The sequence below is a fragment of the Gekko japonicus genome, unplaced genomic scaffold, assembly GCF_001447785.1.
Source record: "Gekko japonicus isolate JY-2015 unplaced genomic scaffold, Gekko_japonicus_V1.1 scaffold4543, whole genome shotgun sequence".
NCBI classification, from domain to species: domain Eukaryota; kingdom Metazoa; phylum Chordata; class Lepidosauria; order Squamata; family Gekkonidae; genus Gekko; species Gekko japonicus.
In genome coordinates, this window is record NW_015176112.1 from 35,031 (window position 1) to 48,357 (window position 13,327).

A 13,327-nucleotide genomic window follows, 5' to 3' on the forward strand; every position below is an offset into this window, starting at 1 on the left:
AGGACGCAGAAATATATAATGCTACCAGAATGGGCATTTGTCAGCATTATAAGGAATATCATTTCTTTTTGATTTATTGTGGGCCAAAAAGTTTTTTTTTCATGGTTTGATCCCCATGCTTCAATGTGCAACCCAATCCCTAAAGCATATTTGCACACAAGAACATTCCACGACAACCAGAGGTTCTTACTGGAAGGTATGAATGTAAAAGACTGCAGTCTTAATTACATACAACAGGTGTAAGGCATACTGGAGGCTTTCTGGACCAAATGCATACATAGATTGTAAATGGAGGGGATTTTTTTAACCATATGATATACAGCAGCGCGTGTTCTCCATTCTGCCCCTGTCACTCTGAGAAATAAACGGACTTTTCTTCCAGTGATTCAACATACTGGAAGAGTCACCGGTGACTCAGCCATTGATAGAACAGTTTGAGTCCAACCTTTAAGACCAACAAAGTTTAACTCCGGCTATGAGCTTTTGGGTGCATGCACACTTCATCAGCCATTGATGGTAATCATGAGACAAATACCCCACCTCCCTCAGGGCTGCCATGGTATTGTATTCAATAACTACTTCTTGCCGCTAACCCACCTTCTGAGCCCTGCAGGGGATGTGCTAGGGAAACTGCATTCATTACAGAGGGGTTTTGCCAGCTGGGAAGAAGTCAGTTGCTCAATCACCAAGAAACTAGCTGCTGCATGCATTTCACAGTCTCCCACTGCCAAGGACACCAGCTGCAAAATCAATTCTGTAGGATGGAGGTATACAAAAGAAAGAAGCATCTTCACTAACACTAGGAATGCTAGGCATGAAAAAAAAAATTGCTTTGCAGCCCCCTGGTTAGTCCATGAATATCCTGTTCTGCAACAGATGCAGTTGTGGAAGTGGGTGGGATAGCTGTTATTATAATAATACTAATACTTCGCATGTGCATACTTAAAAGTGTTTGAAGGGCATTCTGTATTCCATCAGATAAAGCTGTACAGTGTGTCAGTATCATTATTCCCATATTTAAATTGGGACGTTAGGTTAGAAAACCAGACTGCACAGACTCGAAACTGGAAGACATGTCGAGCTCTACCAATCAATAGCTTACGCATATACATGACCCCACCATGCACACAGTATGAGATATCATATGGGGAAAATTAAAGATTTGATATGGGTATAGACCTACATTCTATAATTCTCCCAATTCAAACAAAACAGCAGAGATTTGGAGCATTGCTTATTATACCAAGCATGAACAGTGGGCAGGTACATAGATCTTCTACCTGCATCTCCTTGTACATTTCCATTTTTGAGATTGTGCGAACTGGCCCCAAGAGTCTCTGTCTGAGATGAGATTTCATCTGGGGATTTACCGGCTCATAGTTCATGTTCCGTTATACCAGCTGGTGATTAGGACTGCTTCAAGAAAAAAGTCCATTAAACAGTAACTGATACCCTCACATGGTATCCCATTACCGGTACTCATGCCGATTTGCCTCAGTAAAGATGGTGCCAATAGCTATGAAAAGGGGGACAACATAATTTGATTGACAGTTTGGCAGAAATTCTACTAGATTAACTTTAGGATAAGGTCACTTAATTTTAAAGGAACCATAACCTCACAAAGCAATGTCTTATCACAAAGGCTGTGGTCACACACACTAAATCAGTGGTGGCGAACCTATGGCACGGGTGCCAGAGGTGGCACTCAGAGCCCTCTTGGTGGGCACGCGTGCCATCGCCCCAGCCAGGCCCATACCATCATTAAAGTCTCGAATTCTCTGCCAAATCATTTCAAGTAAACCAAAGCATTTGGGATTGCTTTCCTTACTTTGTTTGGATCATCTTAAGTTAATGTATGAGTTGTTTTTTCTAAAGTAAAACCTCAGTATTCAGGTTAAATTGCCGTGTTGGCACTTTGCGATAAATAAGTGGGTTTTGGGTCGCAGTTTGGGCACTCCATCTCTAAAAGGTTCACCATCACTGCACTAAATAATCCACTTTCAGCGCTCTTTCCAACTGGATTTTGCCAGTTCACACAGTGCCAGTTCACACTGTGTTGGAAAGTGTACTGAAAGTGGATTATTTAGTGTGCGTCACTGCAGCCAAAGAACACTTTCCTGGGAGTAAGTCCCATTGAGTGAAATGGGATTTGCTTCTGGACTAGACCTGTTTAGGACTGCTCCTAAAGGTCTCTGTCATATGCTAAGGCCCTGGTCAGCAACTACTTTTGAGTGAGGGGCCAGTACACTGATGCACTAGAAAGTGGTAGGCTGAAGTTCTCTGCTATATATCTCTCCCCCCCCCCATACATGCTATTATTTACGTCACTCTTCATCTTCCAGGTCACCCAGCGAGTTTCTCATCAAGCACAGATCTGAACATGGGTCTCTCCAGGCCTAGTTCAGCACTCTAACCATCGTACCACACAGAACCTCCATACACAATTCATGACTTCCTGAAATGCTGCTTTTCACTTTGTGGTTTGTTACTGTAGGTCATTCAGAAATAGAGGGTGTGGTCATGCAGTCTCTAAATGCAATTTCCAAAGCACTGCTTTTGTTGTTGTTGTTGTTCAGTCGCACAGTCGAGTCCGACTCTTCGCGACCCCATGGACCAGCTCCCGCCAGGCCCTCCTGTCTTCCACTGTTTGCTCAATTTCATGTTTGTTGCAACACTGTCTAACCATCTCATCCTTTGCCGTCCCCGTCTTCTTTGACCTTCAATCTTTCCCAGCACCAGGGTCTTCTCCAGTGAGTGCTCCCTTCTCCTTTGGTGGCCAAAGTATTTGAGCTTCAGTTTCATTATCTGGCCTTCCAGGGAACAGTCAGGGTTGATTTCTTTTAGGATTGACTGATTTGATCTTCTTGCAGTCCAAGGGACTGCTGCTGGACTGTAAAGGAGTCATCTTCGACTCTCCCAGCCTCTGGACCCAGTTTAACACCAGGTGGAAGCACGGAGCCCACAGAGCTGTAAACATGTGACAGTAAGTCCCATGGCATCACAGTCACGTGAGAAGAGGAGGAGCCAGAGTCTCTGAATCTACCTGTGGCTAATCATCTCCATGGCTGAGTGACCTCACCTTGTTCTCTGGCTGCTTCCCTGAACATGAATATAAAGAAAGGCAGAACATATAGTATATCTGTTCTTTACATATGCCCACTAGCAGCATGTCTTCCCAAAAAGTAGGATTATAAGCAGCTGCGCAGGAGCTCACAACCCAATGGGGTGGTGGCGGCGCCATAGCCCTAATTGAGGGGCTCAAGACATGAATAACATGAAGACCAATGCTGTAAATGGTAGAATCATGAGGTAGCACAAAAGTACTATGTGCACTTTAGTGTGTCTTCAGTGGAGGTATTCAGTCATCATAATGAAGGTATAATTGGGTGGGGGGGATTCCGTTCTAGGACTAGTTTAGTTGGTACCTGGGCTAGAGATGTGAAGGCCCGGAAAAAAAACAGTTTTTTTCCCGTTTTTTTTCCCTGAAGCCTTTTTTGTTTTTTTCCGAAAAATTGGAAAAATTGAAAAAAAGAAAAGAAAAGAAATTGATTATGGAACGTTTTATTTTAACATGATGAATAAAATATTTTAAGACAAGGTGTTCAAATATTCAATTTTTCCGAAAATGTTCGTTTCCCCCCGAAAAAAACTGAAAAAAACCTGGAAATTTCACATCTCTAAAGAGAATTGTTCCTTCTTAAATTTTAACTGGCTATATTACACAACTTTTATCCTTGTCTGCCACTGAGAAGCCGGGGCCCTGATTCACCTGGGGGCCTCTTTGCGGTGCTGTGGGGAGGGGGGAAAGTGAGGGTGTCCATCGTGGGCTGGCCGGAGGGGGGCAGGCTGGCAGCAAGTGCGGGAAGATGGGTCCCACCTGACCTGACGCCGGCCCTACCAACAGGGCCGAGTGTCCAAGGGTGCAGGGCACCCCAGCCAATACTCAGGGTGCTGCACCACTCCCCCCCCACTCGCCATCTTTGGTAGTGGATGACTTGGGATCTTCTCCATGCAGCTCCATCCCTCCGAGCAGCGCCACATAGCCATGGGAAACAGCTCCAGCCCAGCCTAGAGACTTCAAGAATGGAGGGAGATGGTACACTTAAGGGGTTTACCAACTCCCCCCCCCCCCCGGTTCATATTTCTTTTGGGCAGGACGGAAGCTGTCCATCCCAGCAACGCACACAAGGAGCATCAAGTTCCATTCAGTCACATGTCAGTATTCCAGAATCCATTCCTTTGATTTTTCTCTTCCGTAACTCCACGGGAGCCGTACCTAATCGTACTCTAGCCATATTCTATCAACTTGTTTCCTACAAAGGAAGCAGTCACATCCTGTCTATTCGTGCAGATAAAGAGAAAGATCGAAATGACACACAGCCTAAACTACCAGTACTAAACTGAAAGTCAACCTTAACCTTGGCTCTCAATACAAACAGATGGGGCCATCATCATATCTTTGAATCTCTTGAAGATCTCATTGACAACCAGAGTGGCAAGCCAGAAGGGTCAATAAATACTAAAGTGAAACTGCATCTCCGTCTATGAGAGGAAATGGACTGGAGCAGGCCAGTCATTTTGTGATGAACAAGCGGTCCCAATAAAGCAGGGGTCCCACTCCCCAACATGGCACCCACCAAGAATTTTTAGGAAGCGAACGGGGCCCAACAAGGCTTCTGATTGACTACTGAAGATTTGATTAGGATTTGCAGATTTTTTAAAAAATGTTACTTTGGCAGCAGCTGCCACCAAAGCACGGGAATGTGCACCGTGTGACTGAAGTTAAGGCGTGGCAGCCATTTTGTGGCTGGCTCCGCATCCTGCGGCAGCCATTTTGTGGCTGCACCCCCCCCCCAATGCCGTATATGAATTCCAAATGTGCCCGTGGGCTCAAAAAGGTTTGGGACCTCTGCGACAAGTGATTAACAAAAAACAAAAACAAAAAGGATCCCAAACACATTTAAGTTGTTAAACAAGTTCAAAACAATGGAGATTTGGTCTAAAACACAAAGAAAGCCAAAAGATAAAAATACTCCGACAGAAGCGTAATGCAACTAGTAAGGGGATACATGTTGCTTTGAAGTTAGCATGATTCCACCAACTCTTATCTACACTCAGGGCTTTTTTTGTAGAAAAAGCCCAGCAGGAACTCATTAGCATAATAGGCCACACCCAACAGAAAAACATTTGCATATTAGGCCACACCCCTGACAGCACAGCTCATTAGCATATTAGGCCACATAGCCCTCGTTACCATTAGTGTGCTCATCCAGTCACACCCACCTTTTGCTTCTTATTGTTTACCTTGTTTGTTGTCAAAACCCAGGGCCTTTTTTTGGAGCAGGAACGTCTTTGCATGTTAGGCCACACACCCCTAATGTAGCCAATCCTAATGAGTTTCTGCCACTGGGTGTGGCCTATTATGCTAATGAGTTCCTGCTGGGCGTGGCCAACTCGGGAGCCAGCCCGAACTCCGTTCCTGTGCGTTCCTGCCCAAAAATAGCCCTGTCTTCACTGAACAGAGGGTTTGCAGCCTTCCAGTCAAATTTCTTAAATAATAACATGTCAAATACTGATAGGACAATCTCCTGCAAAGTTACTGGAATCTAAGCCCATCCCTTTCAGCGGACTCAGACTGGAGTAACTCTGCCTTTTGTATAATATACTTATCAAATCAATGCTTCCCCCCCCCCTTATTTTTTTTAAAAAAGGTTATCCACATAGAATTACCAAGCTTGCCTTTGGCAGCCCCGAAGTTGCAACAGTGAAGTTTTTCTCTACTTGGGTTGCAGCAGTGGATCTTCATCGGCTGTCTCACAACTAAAATTGGGTGCCCCATGGCAGACAAGCAAAAATCTAAATCTCGCACATTAAAGGGCCATAAATCACAGCACAGCCCTACTCGGATTGCAAGCTTGTGTTGAAGCAGCTGGACCATTAGAGACAGCCACAAGACCTCTTTTAAAAAAATAATTAATTTGCAGTCAAGACCAACAAGTAAAAATCAAAAGTTCATGATGCATGTCCTCGGACACATCCATAGTACTGGGTTCAGGTGTAAATTCCAAACAAGCAGTTTACCTATACTGTTCTCTTGTGACCTGCAAGGCAGATGACCAGCGCAGGCCAGTTTGGTGTAGTGGTTAAGTGCGCGGACTCTAATATGGGAGAACCGGGTTTGATTCCCCACTCCTCCACTTGCACCTGGCTGGATGACCTTGGGCAAGCCGTAGTTCTGACAAGAGCTGTTCTTGAAAAAGAGCAGTTTCTGTCAAGAGCTCTCTCAGCCCCACCTACCTCACAGGGTGTCTGTTGTGAGGAGGGGAAGGGAAAGGAGTTTGTAAGCCGCTCTGAGACTCCAAGTGAAGGGCGGGGTATAAATCCAATCTCTTCTTCTTTTACCTCACAGGGTGTCTGTTGTGGGGAGGGGAAGGGAAAGGAGTTTGTAAGCCGCTCTGAGACATCTTTGGGTAGTGAAGGGTGGGGTATAAATCCAATCTCTTCTTCTTTTACCTCACAGGGTGTCTGTTGTGGGGAGGGGGAGGGCAAGGAGTTTGTAAGCCGCTCTGAGACACCTTTGGGTGGTGAAGGGTGGGGTATAAATCCAATCTCTTCTTCTTCTTTTACCTCACAGGGTGTCTGTTGTGGGGAGGGGAAGGGAAAGGAGTTTGTAAGCTGCTCTGAGACACCTTTGGGTAGCGAAGGGCAGGGTATAAATCCAATCTCTTCTTCTTCTTCAGGTGGCTTCCTAGAGTGAGCATGGGTCTCCTGCAGGAGACACTTCATGGATGCTCGCTCAGGTGTCACAGCGCCCAAACACAGGATGCTGCATCCAGATTTGTCCGTTTTGCAGGACTGCTTTATTTATTTATATCCCACTTTCCTCCCCACTGGAGACAGACCTAAAGCAGCAAGCGACATTCTCCCTCTCTTTGTTTTATCCTCACGACAACCCTGTGAGATGAGTCAGGTTGAGAATGTATGACTGGCCCAAGGTCAACCAGCAAATGTCCATGGCAGAGTAGGGACTTGGACTTGGCTAGTCCAGCACTCTAACCACAATACCATGCTGGATTACATCTGCAATCGCTGCATAGTTTAAATTCTTCTAAACCTGTCTCTGTCCTTTAGAATCCCAAGGAGCAGAAGTCCATCAGTGGCTATTAGCCACAAGGTATAGACAGGAGTCATGTATGGCTGCGAGAGTTGGACTATAAGGAAGGCCGAGCGCCGAAGAATAGGTTCTTTTGAACGATGGTGCTGGAGAAGACTCTTGAGAGTCCCTTGGACTGCAAGGAGATCAAATCAGTCAATCCTAAAAGAAACCAACCCTGACTGTTCCCTGGAAGGCCAGATAATGAAACTGAAGCTCAAATACTTTGGCCACCCAATGAGAAGGGAGCACTCACTGGAGAAGACCCTGATGCTGGGAAAGACTGAAGGTCAAAGAAGACGGGGACGGCAAAGGATGAGACGGTTGGACAGTGTCATAGATGCAATGAACATGAAGTTGAGCAAACTTCAGAGGACGGCGGAAGACCGGAAGGCCTGGCGTGATCTGGTCCATGGGGTCGCGAAGAGTCGGACTCGACTGTGCAACTGAACAACAATAGATAGGAACTCACAGGCTGGGGCAAGTGAAGCTCTGTCTTCTTGGTGCTTGGGGGGGGGACAACAGTGGGAGGGCTTCTAGTGTCCTGGCCCCACTGCTGGACCTCCTGATGGCACCTGACATTTTTGGCCACTGTGTGACAGAGTGTTGGACGAGAAGGGCCACTGGCCTGATCCAGCATCGGCTTCTCTGATGTTCTTGTGTTCTCTTATGGAGGCTTACAATACAATTAAAACAAGATCAGTTAAGGACATAAGAAGTGCCCCCCTGGATCAGACTGGTGGTCCGTCAAGTCCAGATCTTGTTGCTCTGGAGGGCCAATAAACATGGCACAGGGGCTAAAATCTTCCCCTGATGCTGCCTCCTAGAGGTCTGCCTCTGAATATGGAGGTTCCCTTTACTCACCATGGTTAGTAGCCACTGATGGACCTATCGACTTTTTTCTCCACCCTATGATTTAAAAGAATTCCAAACAGCCCACAAATAGATAGCAGCTAAACCTCCTTTAAGAACCTAACCGTCTACAGAAGAAAGTTCTTTAAAAGTTCACCCTTGAATATTTTTTGAAATTTTAAGAGAGAGGACGCCTTCCCAAAGGGTATTCTATAAAGGAGCAACCACAGAGGCTGATATAACCTGCCTACATGGGGGTGGGGGGGAAATAACCAACAAACCAACAATCAGAAGAGCAGAGTTATCACCTAAAACTGATCGATGAACGCTTACCAAAGTCAGGCTCCCTGTATCACAACAGGCCCTGGAACTGTATAATGGTTCTGTTCAGAGTTCCCATCAATATTGTAACAGAATAACTGAAATAATTAAAGCAATAATAAGATTGTTCCGATGTTTTTTGAAGAGAGTGGGTGCAAATAGGATAAAGGAAATTAATTCAGAATTTGGGATAGATGCACACTGCAGCAAAGATTCTACATTTAGGCTGTGATCATACACACTAAACCAGTGGTGGCGAACCTATGGCACGGGTGCCAGAGGTGGCACTCAGAGCCCTCTCTGTGGGCACGCATGCTATCGCCCCAGCCAGGCCCAGACCATCATTAAAGTGTCGAATTCTCTGCCAAATAATTTTAAGTAAATGAAAGCATTTGGGATTAGTTAATGTATGAGTTGTTTTTTCTAAAGTAAAACCTCAGTATTCAGGTTAAATTGCCGTATTGGCACTTTGTGATAAATAAGTGGGTTTTGGGTCGCAGTTTGGGCACTCGGTCTCTAAAAGGTTCACCATCACTGCACTAAACAATCCACTCTCGATCCATTTTCAATGCATTTTTCCAACTGGATTTTACTGTGTGAACTGGCAAAATCCAGTTGGAAAAATGCATTGAAAATGAATTGTTTAGCGTGTGTGACCGCAAGCCTTTGTTTCATTGGCTACCTGGTATCTTAGTCAGGGCCATTTGAATCTGATAGAAGAATCAGAAATCAGAATCAACCACTTTTACTTCTTTGACATCGATTCCTCTCTTTGTGTCTTCTTAATATGAACCTGGCCTGCCTAACTTACCTCATGCAATGTAAATGCTACAGAACCTTGACGGCCAAGTTACCAAAAAAGTGCACGTTACTGCTATCCATTTAGGGGAGCTGAGTGGTTAGAAAGTGGAAGCTGGCAACGTTGCAACTTGATCCCCCAGATAGATTTCTCCTCATAATGCATGAGAGTCCCATTACCATAATCCACCAGGAGGCAGCAGCTGTTGGCTCTGCATGTGCTTTTAAATGAATTTCGTACCAGAGCCAGCTTCGGAGCAACCAGACCGACAATTTTTATTTATTTTATATATTTGCAGGGCTATTTTTGGGCAGGAACGCACAGGAACGTCCGGCTGACTTCCAAGTTGGCCACACCCAGCAGGAACTCATTAGCATAATAGGCCACACCCAACAGCAGAAACTCATTAGGATTGGCTACAGTAGGGGTGTGTGGCCTAACATGCAAAGGAGTTCCCGCTACAAAAAAGCCCTGGGTTTTGACAACAAACAAGGTGTTCTTGTAACTGTTCCGATTTCGTATTTGATAATTTGTCTGTTCTCTGTTTTTTTGAGAATAAGAAGCAAAAGGTGAGTGTGGCTGGATGAGCACACTTCTGGTAACATGGGGGTGTGGCCTAATATGCTAATGAGTTCCTGCTGTTGGGTGTGGCCTATTATGCTAATGAGTTCCTGCTGGGCTTTTTCTACAAAAAGAGCCATGTATATTTGTATCCTGCCCATCTCGTAAGCGGGCTCAGGCCCTGTCACGTCATCTTAAATAATACAGTATGGTTTAAAACACAATAAAACGTTTGCATTAAACATTTAAAATCAGTAGTTACAGCTGCTGGTGAAAATTCCGACCCATTCGTACTGAGGGATATGGCCGGTTACTGGTGGATGGGTGGACAGTAGGTAGGAGACGGCAACCTCGGGGAGGTCATATGTGGACACCCGCTGCCTCAACCAAAAGCCTGGCGGAAGAGCTCCGTCTTGCAGGCCCTGCGGAACTAAGATCCCGCAGGGCCCTGATCTCGATGGGGAGCATCTTCCACCAGGTGGGGGCCAGGGCAGAAAAGGCTCTGGCCGAGGTTAGACAGACGTCTTTTGGGCCAGGGACCACCAGGAGATGTTGATTACTAGAGCATAAAGCTCTTCGAGGTATATATGGGAAGAGGCGGTCCCTTAGATATGTTGGTCCCTGTCATGGCAGGGCCCGGGAGCACCAGTTAACAAAGCAGGTCAGAAAGACAGTCCAAGGTTCAGCCGATAGTTCAGTCAGAAAAGCGGTTCAAACAAGTCCCAATCAGTTGAACAGAGCCACCGTCAAAACATAAGAACATAAGAGAACATAAGAGATGCCAATGTTGGATCAGGCCAAAGGACCATCCAGTCCAACACTCTGTATCACACAGTGGCCAGAAATACTAGGTGCCATCAGGAGGTCCACCAGTGGGGCCAGGACATTAGAAGCCATCCCACTGTTGACCCCCCCCCCCCACGCACACATAACACAACCTGCCCCAGCCTGTGAGTTCCTATCTATACCTTGTAGCTAATAGCCACTGATGGACCTCTGCTCCATATGTTTATCCAGTTCCCTCTTGAAGCCGTCAAGGCTTGTAGCCGCCACCACTTGTAGCCGCCAACATACCAGAAGTCAGAGTCCATAAATCAAGCCGAGGGCAGAGTTGAAGCCGTAGGGTCAGTTAGCCGTAAATCAGGAGCAGATAACCAGATGCCAAGAGTTCAAAGCAGATGCCGGGAGTCCAGAAAACCAGCCGAGTCGAAACCAGAGTATTCACTGGAGCTGAAGCAAGGTCACACAGAGAGCTTGGTTCTGCCAACAATGTTGCCAGCACAATTTGCTCAAGGCAGAAGGTCTGCTGAAATAGCGTGCTGGCTCATTAACTCATTAGCTCCTTGAAGCAAGATCCAGGCTGCTGTCAAAACTCAGGGCTGAGCGAGTGTTGACCACGCATGCGTGCAGTCTTTCGTCTATCATTCAGCTCCTGACGCCTTCGGTCTCGGAGCCTGTTGACAGGTGGGGGAGAGTCTGGTGGTGATTGACTCGGACCAGGCAGTACCTGATCAGCCTCCGGTGGGTCCTGCTGAGTGCTATCCTCCTCAGGACTTACAGTTTCTTCTGTTAAAGGTACCAAGTCCACCTGTTCCTGGCTGTAAGACCGTGCTTCTGAGGCTACGTCGGGGGCAGGCATGACAGTCCCAGGCAATCCCAATGGTCCCTTAGATATGTTGGTCCCAATGCAATCCTAAGAGCACTCTCCTGGGAGAAAAGTCTACTGAACAGACCCGAGTAAGGTTAGGGCAGACTTGTTTAGGATGGCACTTTGAGGAAACGGGAGTTCTTGTTTGTTCCTGCTCCAGGGCTGCCCGGAGGCTGAGGCCGGTTTGCAAGGACGTGATCAACGCAAAGTTTACTTTTAAGCTCAGTTACTTTATTTAACTACTCATGCATTCAAAGATCATCAACTCACAATCCAGACAGATGAATGGCTGAGAGAATCATACCTAGCGATTAGAGTCCATGGTATAACTTTGGTGGTGGTGGGGGGGGAAGAGATGGTTCTGCACGCCTCGTTTGCTGCTGGTGAATTCTAACAATGCAGGGGGGGAAAGGGTAATAAAACTTTGGCAGGCTAAAGGGTAATAAAACTTTTGGTGGGCTCTGCTAGCTAAAGGAAAAGGAGCCCGTGTGTAACCAATAAGGAAGGCTATTTCAGAGCATCTGATCTAATGGGTTAAATGAATTACATTTCCTATCATGCACTCCCTTAAAGGCTGGGGTAGTACAATGTTTACTCAGGTCCTATTCAATGGGATTTGCTCTTCTGTAAAAGAAGTGGCTCAAGTGGTTAAGACGCTGAACTGCAGGCTGTGGAAGGTCAGTAGTTCAGCAGTTCGAGACCCGGGTGTGCCACATGATGGAGTGAGCTACCGTCTCTAGTTCCAGCTCCTGCCAACCTAGCAGTTCGAAAGCAAGAAATTGCAAGTAGATAAATAGGCACCACTTCGGTGGGAAGGGAACAGCGTTCCGTGCGCCTTGGTGTTTAGTCATGCCGGCCACGTGACCACAGAAATGTCTTCGGACAGCGCTGGCTCTTCGGCTTTGAAACGGAGATGAGCACCGCAACCCTAGAGTCGGACTCGACTGGCTTTCGAGCAAGGGAACCTTTACCTTTACTTTTTAAAACCCCAGAACCTTTATTCATCCAATGCCAAGTAATCAACAAAAGCCTTATGAGGATAAGATTGGTTTTAAGAGCTAAGCTGAGTGGCCTTGGGCCTACCTCAGAGAAGACAAGATTAAAGATTGATTCAGGCGGGTCGCTGTGTTGGTCTAAAGCAGCAGAACGCAGTTTGAGTCCAGTGGCATCTTTGAGACTAACAAAGTTTAATTCTGGGTAGAAGCTTTCATGTTCGTGCATTCTTCAAATACACTGAAACAGAAGTCACCAACCATTACATATAGGGTGGGGAGGGTGTTACCAGGAATAGCTAATTAGAGTAAAGATGCTTAAGTAACTGAGCAATAAATATAGAATGAAGACAATTTGTAAGACCTGTGAATAGCAGCAAATTAGCATACAAACAGATGTGAGGACTAAGTTTGAGTCCAGTGGCACCTTTAAGACCAACAAAGTTTAATTCTGCGTATAAGCGAGAACTGAGTGATTTAGCACATGTAGTGAGATTAGAGATGTAAAATTTCCGGAAATTTTGAAGCTCGGAAAAAAACCCATTTTTTTTCCAGTTTTTTTTCGGGGGGAAACGGAAATTTTCGGAAAATTTGAAAAAAAATGCTACATTAGCACTTCTTTTGTCTTTTCTAGATTGAAAGTCATTCTGTTAGTTTAGGAACATAAAATATGACTATGGACATTTTTACTTGGCATGAAATTATCACAACTAGCATATTAAAACTATAGTGTATCCAAACAATTATTACAGATACCCACCCACATGCAAAAACAAAACTGGAACCTTTTTCTTTTCCTGTGACAATAGCACATCCTAAAGGAAGAAATGCATCTTGTTCTTGCATTGGAGAGTTCGGTTTGTAACCTAGGACTTGCTTGTCCTCAGTGCACAGAAATTAGATCAATATATATATTAGAAATGATTTGGAAAATATTTGAACACCCTGTCTTAAAATATTTTATTCATCATGTTAAAATAAAACGTTCCATAATCATTTTT

General features: G+C 45.5%; 1 protein-coding gene across 1 annotated transcript in view; it reads right to left on the bottom strand.

The window, feature by feature from the left end:
* LOC107123515 (ATPase WRNIP1-like) overlaps positions 1-13,327 on the bottom strand; it is a gene marked incomplete at its 3' end in the record, with an annotated part of 49,786 nt that overhangs the window by 25,768 nt on the left and 10,691 nt on the right. The gene's annotated exons all lie outside the window — the stretch shown is intronic.